At 39.3% G+C, this 7,932-nt stretch overlaps 1 long non-coding RNA gene across 1 annotated transcript; it reads left to right on the forward strand.

The window, feature by feature from the left end:
• The first annotated feature begins 438 nt into the window (after positions 1-438).
• On the forward strand, positions 439-7,371 carry LOC142865534 (uncharacterized). The gene is made up of 3 exons (XR_012915739.1): positions 439-512; positions 596-749; positions 6,579-7,371. It is a non-coding gene; the product is annotated as an uncharacterized LOC142865534 (long non-coding RNA).
• Positions 7,372-7,932: the final 561 nt, after the last annotated feature.

A 7,932-nucleotide genomic window follows, 5' to 3' on the forward strand; every position in this document is an offset into this window, starting at 1 on the left:
GCGATGTGGACCAGCACTTTCCCAATAAGAGACCACCAACCACGGAGTGGTTTTAACCGGTCTGGAGCATGCCGAGAGAGGACTTTCGTGTCCTTGCTGCACCTTTCGACCTTAGAGGGCTCCGTTTTTTAAACATGGACCCCTTAAAAGGGCATAAAGCTCGATTGCGCAGGTGCATGTTTTCCTTTCCTAACTGCCCATGACTCTTCCTCTAGCTTATTAAGTATTTGTGTGTTTGGCCACCTCGCTCAGTATAAACTCCTGTTCCCGTTGTCCCTGGCGTGCGGCCAGGCCCTGCTGTCCAGCCCGCTGGAACGGCGCCCACAGGTGCAGCCCTTTGTGAGAAATAAAGCTCTCCCCTTTCCAGATTTATGAACCTTGCCCTTTTTTCAGCTAACGTAACTGGTGACCCGGATGAGGGACGCAGAGAGACTTCCGGTTCCCGCGGCGTGACCGGAAGCCGACGCCGCACTGACGGCCCAGCGGTCTCCCGGCCTAGCTGAGAGGTTCAGGTGGGCCTCGGGGTCTGGGGTCTCCCGCTGTTAGCATGAAGGTGTTGGAGACTTTATTCTTTCCGTCCCTTGCTTTCTCCCAGGTTCTCCGTCTGGACCACGAGGAGAATGTCTTGTCGGCCCTGGATTTGCGGAATCCCCCCGGCTGCCCTGTTCCCTCGCCCGGGCGGACTCTCCTGGTCCGTAAGGTTTGTGAGACTCTCACGTTCAGGACGCTCAGAGGGACACTTTCGTAAGGTGAGTTCCGTTATGGAAAACCTCAGCAATAAGGGGACGATAAATAAATACATGATAGGTAAAACTACATGGATACAAAAGAGAGACAGATGCACTGTGCCTCTTATTAGCTTGTCTTCTTTCAGTTTGCCTTCATTGGGTCTTATGATTGTTTGGGAAACTACTCTCTTTTAAAAAGTAAAGTTTTTTTTTTTTAATCTTCAAATTATCACTTGGGCTACATAAACAACCCTTATTTTATAGTAATTTGTGATCCTGTTTTGTGACAAATGTTTAAAACCCTTCAGTATTTGAAAAACTTTCCAAAGTTAAGATTCTAAATTCAGTCTTTTTGACTTCAAACTAACTTTTAATATTAGAGCCATTAAAAATCCAAAGGAGACATATCAGGTTTATTTTGTATATTAAAATTATATAGGAAACATTGTTAGATACGAAATGGTGTTTAACTTTCCTTGGGTTGTATTTATGTAAATGTGTTGTGAATATATGTTCCAACATTATATGAGATTCTTAAAATTCCAATATGTCTTAGTATATATTATCAGTAATAATTATGATTGTGCTACATTGTTGTATGCCATAGACATAACCAAATATTCTTCTCAATTGTATCTTTAACCATGACTTTTGTTATCGACAGATAATTATTGTTTTACCCTGATTCTTCTCAAAAAGCAGGTTATAATTAGCTCCTTCTTCAAGGAAATTCATGGAGCAGACTCTGACAAGCACTCTGGAATACAAGTTTCTTATTGGACTAGGTAAAAACTTTTAGGACTCTAATTAAAAGGTTGATGCATTCATGAGAATTGCTAACCCAACATCAGGCAAAACAAAAATTAATTAATTGTATGGGCCTGAACTGATAGAGGACTGAAATAATTTTTTAGACTTTTTTGTTCCAGGCATTGCTGATTCTTTGTTTTGTTTTCCAGAGTCAAGAAAACCTTTTTTTTTTTTTTGAGCTAGTTATACTGTACAATTGGATAAAGTAGAAAAATTTCTCTCTCTCTTCTTACATCAGCAGTCCCCAACCCTTTTGGTAGCAGAGACCAGTTTCATGGGAGACAATTTTTCCAGGAACGTGGAGGGGAGGCGGAGCTCAGGCGGTGATGCGTGTGATGGGGAGCAGCTGTAAATACAGATGAAGCTTCGCTCGCTCACCTCCTGCACACCTCCTGCTGTTCCTGTGTTCCATGAAAGACAATTTGTCCATGAATGGGGTGGGGGGTGGCAGCAGCAGAGCTCTGTGGCCTGGTCCCTAACTGCGAGGACTGGTACCAGTCCATGGGCGGAGGGTGGGGGACCACAGCTCTACACAATATCCAGAATTTGGATTCCTGTTTTATGGCAATGTAGTTAGTTTGCCTAAGTTCAATAAGAATGCTTTCCTTTCTAACAGGCTACACTGGGGACATTGATTATTTTACCAAGGCTTTAACTGAAATTATTTACTTTCAGGAAAAGTTCCAACAAAGCCAACTTTTTTAAAAAGGCCTATGTAGCCAGTAACTACTCCTGCTGTACTTTATGCAAATAATCAGGCCAAATGTAATCAGACTAAAACTCATTTTGTACATGAATTGGTCACACACTATAATTTCTCTTTGGTGGAAAAGGGGGACTAGAGAGAGGAAAATTGTTTCAAAAACCCCTATAACACACCTATTACTAGATTCTATAGATTTTGTTACTAGATTCCAGTCCTGGCCTTAGTTTTTGAGATTTTACTATTTGCCTGTAGTTCAGACTAGATCATGCATTATTTCTTGGCTACAAGAAAAACTGGGCTATAATTTCCATCATCATGTTTTTAGTTGGCTCTCTAAAGAATTAGATTCCTTTTGTTTTTTTTGGTTTTTTTTTTGAGACAGAGTCTGACTCAGTTGCCTGGGCTAGAGTGCCATGGCATCAGCCTAGCTCACAGCAACCTCAAACTCCTGGGTTCATGCCATCCTCCTGCCTCAGCCTCCTACATAGCTGGGATTATAGGTGTGCAGCACCATGCCTGGCTAATTTTTCTATTTTTGTTAGAGACAGGTTCTCACTCTTGGTCAGGCTGGTCTTGAACTTCTGACCTCAAGTGATCCTACCACTTCAGCCTCCCAGGGTGCTAGTATTACAGGCGTGAGCCACCATGCCCAGCCTAGATTCCTTTTTTTGTTCTGACACCCACTTCTCTTTGATTATCAAATTATTAATGTTATTTATCCCTTACTGTTTTACTTCTGAAAAAAACAGAATCATGAAATCCTGAAGACTAGAAATGATTCAACAAAGCCTATGAATCTTACTCATCTAGAATCCCACTGGGCCTAATCTGCTTTCCATTGCCAGTGCCCTGCTGCTAAAAATATACAGACACCCCCAACCCCTAGGGCCAGGGACTATTGTGGAAGAGGTGGGCAAAAGAGAGTGTAAGGGCCAGTTTTGAGGGATGGACTTAGTTCGGATCCTCCAAATTAAGGATGGACACACTTTAAACAGCTGACAAAATGAGGAACTTCACCTCCTGGGCCACGTGGCCCCGGCACCCACCCCAATCATAAAGAATTTCCTGCTTCACATAGACTTAAAGAAAATTTAAAAAAAGGATATCAAGATACCTCGTGACAGATACCTCAAGACACTTCCTGTATGTAGTTGTTCCCAGCTATGGAGTTTGGCAAGTAGACATATAAGAAATTTATTGACCACCTTAGGACAGTTACTAAAGAGACTACAGTAAAAACATTGTGGTCAACAAAAGTCTCTAAATTCCTTAGCTCAAATGGTTTTAACAACATGTTTTATATAGCTAATTGCTAAACATCTGTAACTAAGACCAAGGTTACATTAGCTCCATGCTTATAGATAAGTTTATTTTATAATCTTGTATTTTGCTTTTGGGTTTTGGCTATGTTGTGTAAAGCATTTTAAGGGTTAATGAATACCTGCCCACCTTCATTCCAGTCTGGCCTAAACCATTTAATTGGCTAAAAGTATTTTTGCTCTAAACCTCTTGGCCAGAGTTCACACCAAGGGCCTGGATGCACCTGGGCTAGGTAGCCACACCACCCCCTAAGAATGGGACAAAATGAAAGTTTGGCCATCGATGTTGCTTCTGGCATATCTCAGCCAAAAGGGGAACTGTAAAATAAAATAAAATCCTAAGCCCCAGCTGATTAAACAGACCCCTTCTCAGCCAGGGGGACCCCAGAGAAGCCTTTACACAGTTCCCACCCATGACAGGACAAGAGGTCAGACATGCCTCATTAGAGCCCCTCCCTTGCTAATGGCCATTGGGCTTTTTGCTTAAAGGCCAAACAGAAAACAACCTCATGATCCAGACCAGCACTCTTTCCTGATAGAAGGCCACAAATCATGGAGTCATTTTAACTGGGCTGTGGAGCACACAGAGGGGATGTTTGTGTCCTTGCTTCACTTTTGGACATCAGACGGCTCCATTTTCTGAACAGGAACCCCTTAAAAATGCATGAAGCTAGATTGTGCAGGTGCATGTTTTCCTTTAATAAATATTTATGACTCTTCTTATAGCTTGTTAAATATGTGTATTTGACCACCGTGCTCAGTATAAATTCTTGTTCCCACCGTTCCTGCCTCAAAACACGTGTTCCTGGCTCCTGGCCGGGACTCTGCCGTCCAGCCTGTTGGAATGGCCGCCCACAGGCTGCAGCCCTTTATGAAGAACAAAGCTCTCCTTTCCAGATTTATGAATCTTGTCATTTTTCAGTTAACAAGGAGAATAAAAATAAAATACAGGAACTGGAAGAAACTATTTTTAATACATAACTGAAAAAGAATATGCATGGATAAGAATTCTTTCAAAGCAATAAGAAAACAAAAACAACCCAAAAGAATATATATGGGCCAAAGCTTAAATAGGCACTTTACAGGAAAGGATACCCATCTGGCTGACAAATGGATGAAGAGATTCTCAATAGAGTAATAGGGAAATGCAAAATAAAATCATAATTAAATATCAATGTACAGACATTAGTGAAAAAATATTGAAGTCTGATAACTTCAAAAGTTGATGAGGATCTGGGGGAGAAATCACTTCAACAAGACAATGTGTGTATTGCTGGAGTCTGGCATTATTTTGTAGAGTTTATGATAAGCGTATTTTGTGAACCAGCAGTCGTATTTTTAATTATGAAACAGTATTCTTCAAGCTATTTTGCTTACCATTCATCAAAAAGGATTTTATAAAAAGTATAAAATACCACACTTTTAAATAGCCATCCAGATTATTCATCCTAAATTGAAAAAATTGTGAATGATGTAATCTCCATTATGTGGTAAATGGTGACCTTTTAAAATAAAACTATTATATCATCTCATTAAATGTTTCCAAACGGATGTAAATAGCATCATAATTTGACACTCACCAACATCTATTTAGAAAACACTAAAATAAGGCCTTGAACAGAATTAAATTTTTCCAGTGTTACTTTTTCTTTGTTCCTGTAGACCTTCTCAGAGTCTACATTTTACACTGAATTTTACTTTAATATATTTTAAAATTAAGTCTTTTATTAATATTTCTTTCCAAAAAATACAATTATAAATTGAAATTTAAAACTTCCTGTGACCGTGTTTTTAAATGTTAACGTTTTCTTATATTTTTTATTTTTATTTTTTTTGCTCTCATTTTATATATTAAAACTGTTAATTTTTGACTGAGTTAACTTTAGAAATAATAGTACACAATGATCAAAACAACACTAAATATGTTTTCCAATTCTATAAATACTTTAAACACAATAATAATAATGAACTGTATCTTAATGAAACACTCTTTAATTAATTAATTAATCCATGGTTAAATATTGGGTTTTGCTAGAATTCAAAGGTTTATCATCATTGCCTGTTTTTTGTTTCCATAGATATAAGCGCTGAGAAAATTATTCACATCAGTAAGATGGGAATGGAGGAGATTTGGTTGTTGAAATATCACTCCATCTTGGAACTACTTTCAAAAATCACTACTTTACCAAAATCATGTAACTGTCACAAAAATTATTTCAGATAATCAATCTGCACATAATTCAATTAGGTTTTCTTTCAATATTAGTGAAATCAAAGGACTGAAACGACATGCAAAAGCACTTGCTACCAGGGTGTATTAGTTTGCTAGGGCTGCCGTAACAACAGACTGCTTGGTATAAACAACACAGATTTATTTCCTCACAGTTCTGAAAGCTAGAAGTCCAAGATCAAGGTGTCAGAAGGGTTGGTTTCCTTTGAGGCCTCTCTTTTTGGCTCATGTATGGCCATCTTCTCCTGTGTCTTCACAGTGTCCCCCCTCTGTGTGCATGTCTGCCTCCTGAACTTGTCTTGTAGGGCCCCCGGTCATACTGGATTAGGCCCTAGCCTAGGGACCTCATTTTAACTTAATGACCCCTTTAAAACCCTATCTCCAAATTCAGTCGCACGCTGAGGTACTGGTGGTTAGAGCTTACAGATTTTGAGTGGACACAATTCAACCATAAAACCAGGCATTCAAATAATTTACTATCTCAGCACTATCTTAGAATGATATTTCAAACTGGCCCTTTGTTTAGTACTCTGAAAGTTGTTCTACCTCAGAATAAAGAATTACAGTAAGACTGGCCAACAGCGAGAGAGGTATGGCCTTTGTAAATTGAGGGAAGAGGGTTGTTGGGGAGGAAGTGGAAAATGAGGCCCTACATCTCCAGCCAGTTCTAGGGAGATCCGTTTAAGAAAAGGGTGTATGTGGAGACTGCGGATTTGGAAATCCCCTTAAAACTGTGCCTGCACATCACATGGCAGTCATTTGTGTGCTCTTGTCCTTCCATCCAGTGTTAAGGCTGCCGCCCTTGTTCTTGCCCCGACGTACTGGGAGACTCACAGGCGTTCAGTGTCACACTGTCTGGAAGAGCAATGGGAACAACACGCATGTTCCTCAGCTGTGGAATGGATACACGAACTGTCGTATGGTCATAAACGGAACTCTGGATGGCAGTGGAAATGAATGGAGTTTAATTTACAAATGACCTGGATCTTTGGAATATGATATTGAGTGCAAAAGTAGTCACGAAAGAATAAATAGGCCCTTTTTTTTAATGTAATGATCGAAAACATGAAAAATTAAAGCATTTAAGAATATAAATATATGTGGTTTATCTGTTTACAAAAATCTGAGGGTTTAGAATAGTGAGCACATCCAAAGAGATAGGAAAGTAGGTGGGAATAATGGGAGGTTCATTATTGTCTTTGTCACCAAAGACAATAATGGTAGTGACCTTTTCCTTCAGTTTGGAGGTGAGTGTGTATGTTGTTGATCTTGTTTTTTTTTTCTTTTGTTTTGAGATGGAGTCTCTGTTGCCCAGGCTTGAATGAGTGCCGTGGTGTCAGCCTAGCTCACGGCAACCTCAAACTCCTGGACTCAAGCGATCCTCCTGCCTCAGCCTCCTGAGTAGCTGGGATCACAGGCATGCACCACCATGCCCGGTTAATTTTTTCTATATATATTAGTTGGCCAATTAATTTCTTTCTATTTATAGTAGAGATGGGGTCTTGCTCTTGCTCAGGCTGGTTTCGAACTCCTGATCTCAAGCAATCCGCCCACCTCGGCCTCCCAGAGTGCTAGGATTACAGGCATGAGCCACCGCACCCGGCCCACATTGTTGATCTTGACTCCTTATGGTTTGCATGTATTTGACATTTTTCTTTTTTGTACTTAGTGGTAAAACATTTAAAAATTTTTAAAGACTATGGGAAATTTAAAAATATAAATAAGATTTAAAGTGTATCTCTACTGAATTTTCTATACTTACAACAAATATATTTTCACTAGACTAACTCTAAGAAGACAGGAAGAGCTAATAATTTATTTGGGTCACTAATTCCTCCTAGTATAAATATTTTGAGCGAACTGCCATAATTATATCCAACTTTCAATTATTGCTACCATGGAGGGTATAAATAATGAAAAACAGCATAAAATGCAAAAATCATTACCATTTGGCTGTGAGCTACATATTATTAATCTTGCAACAGATTTACCTTTGCAGAAGATAATATAAAGTGGGTTTTATTGCCTGAGCACACAATATCTGAAAAATTATAACATCATGTTGAGGAATGCAAATGAATTAAAAGAGGCTGCTGAGAAACTTGGCCATCTGAATAACTAAGATTTGATCTTATTATC

This window comes from Microcebus murinus, chromosome 29 (genome assembly GCF_040939455.1).
Source record: "Microcebus murinus isolate Inina chromosome 29, M.murinus_Inina_mat1.0, whole genome shotgun sequence".
Lineage (NCBI taxonomy): Eukaryota > Metazoa > Chordata > Mammalia > Primates > Cheirogaleidae > Microcebus > Microcebus murinus.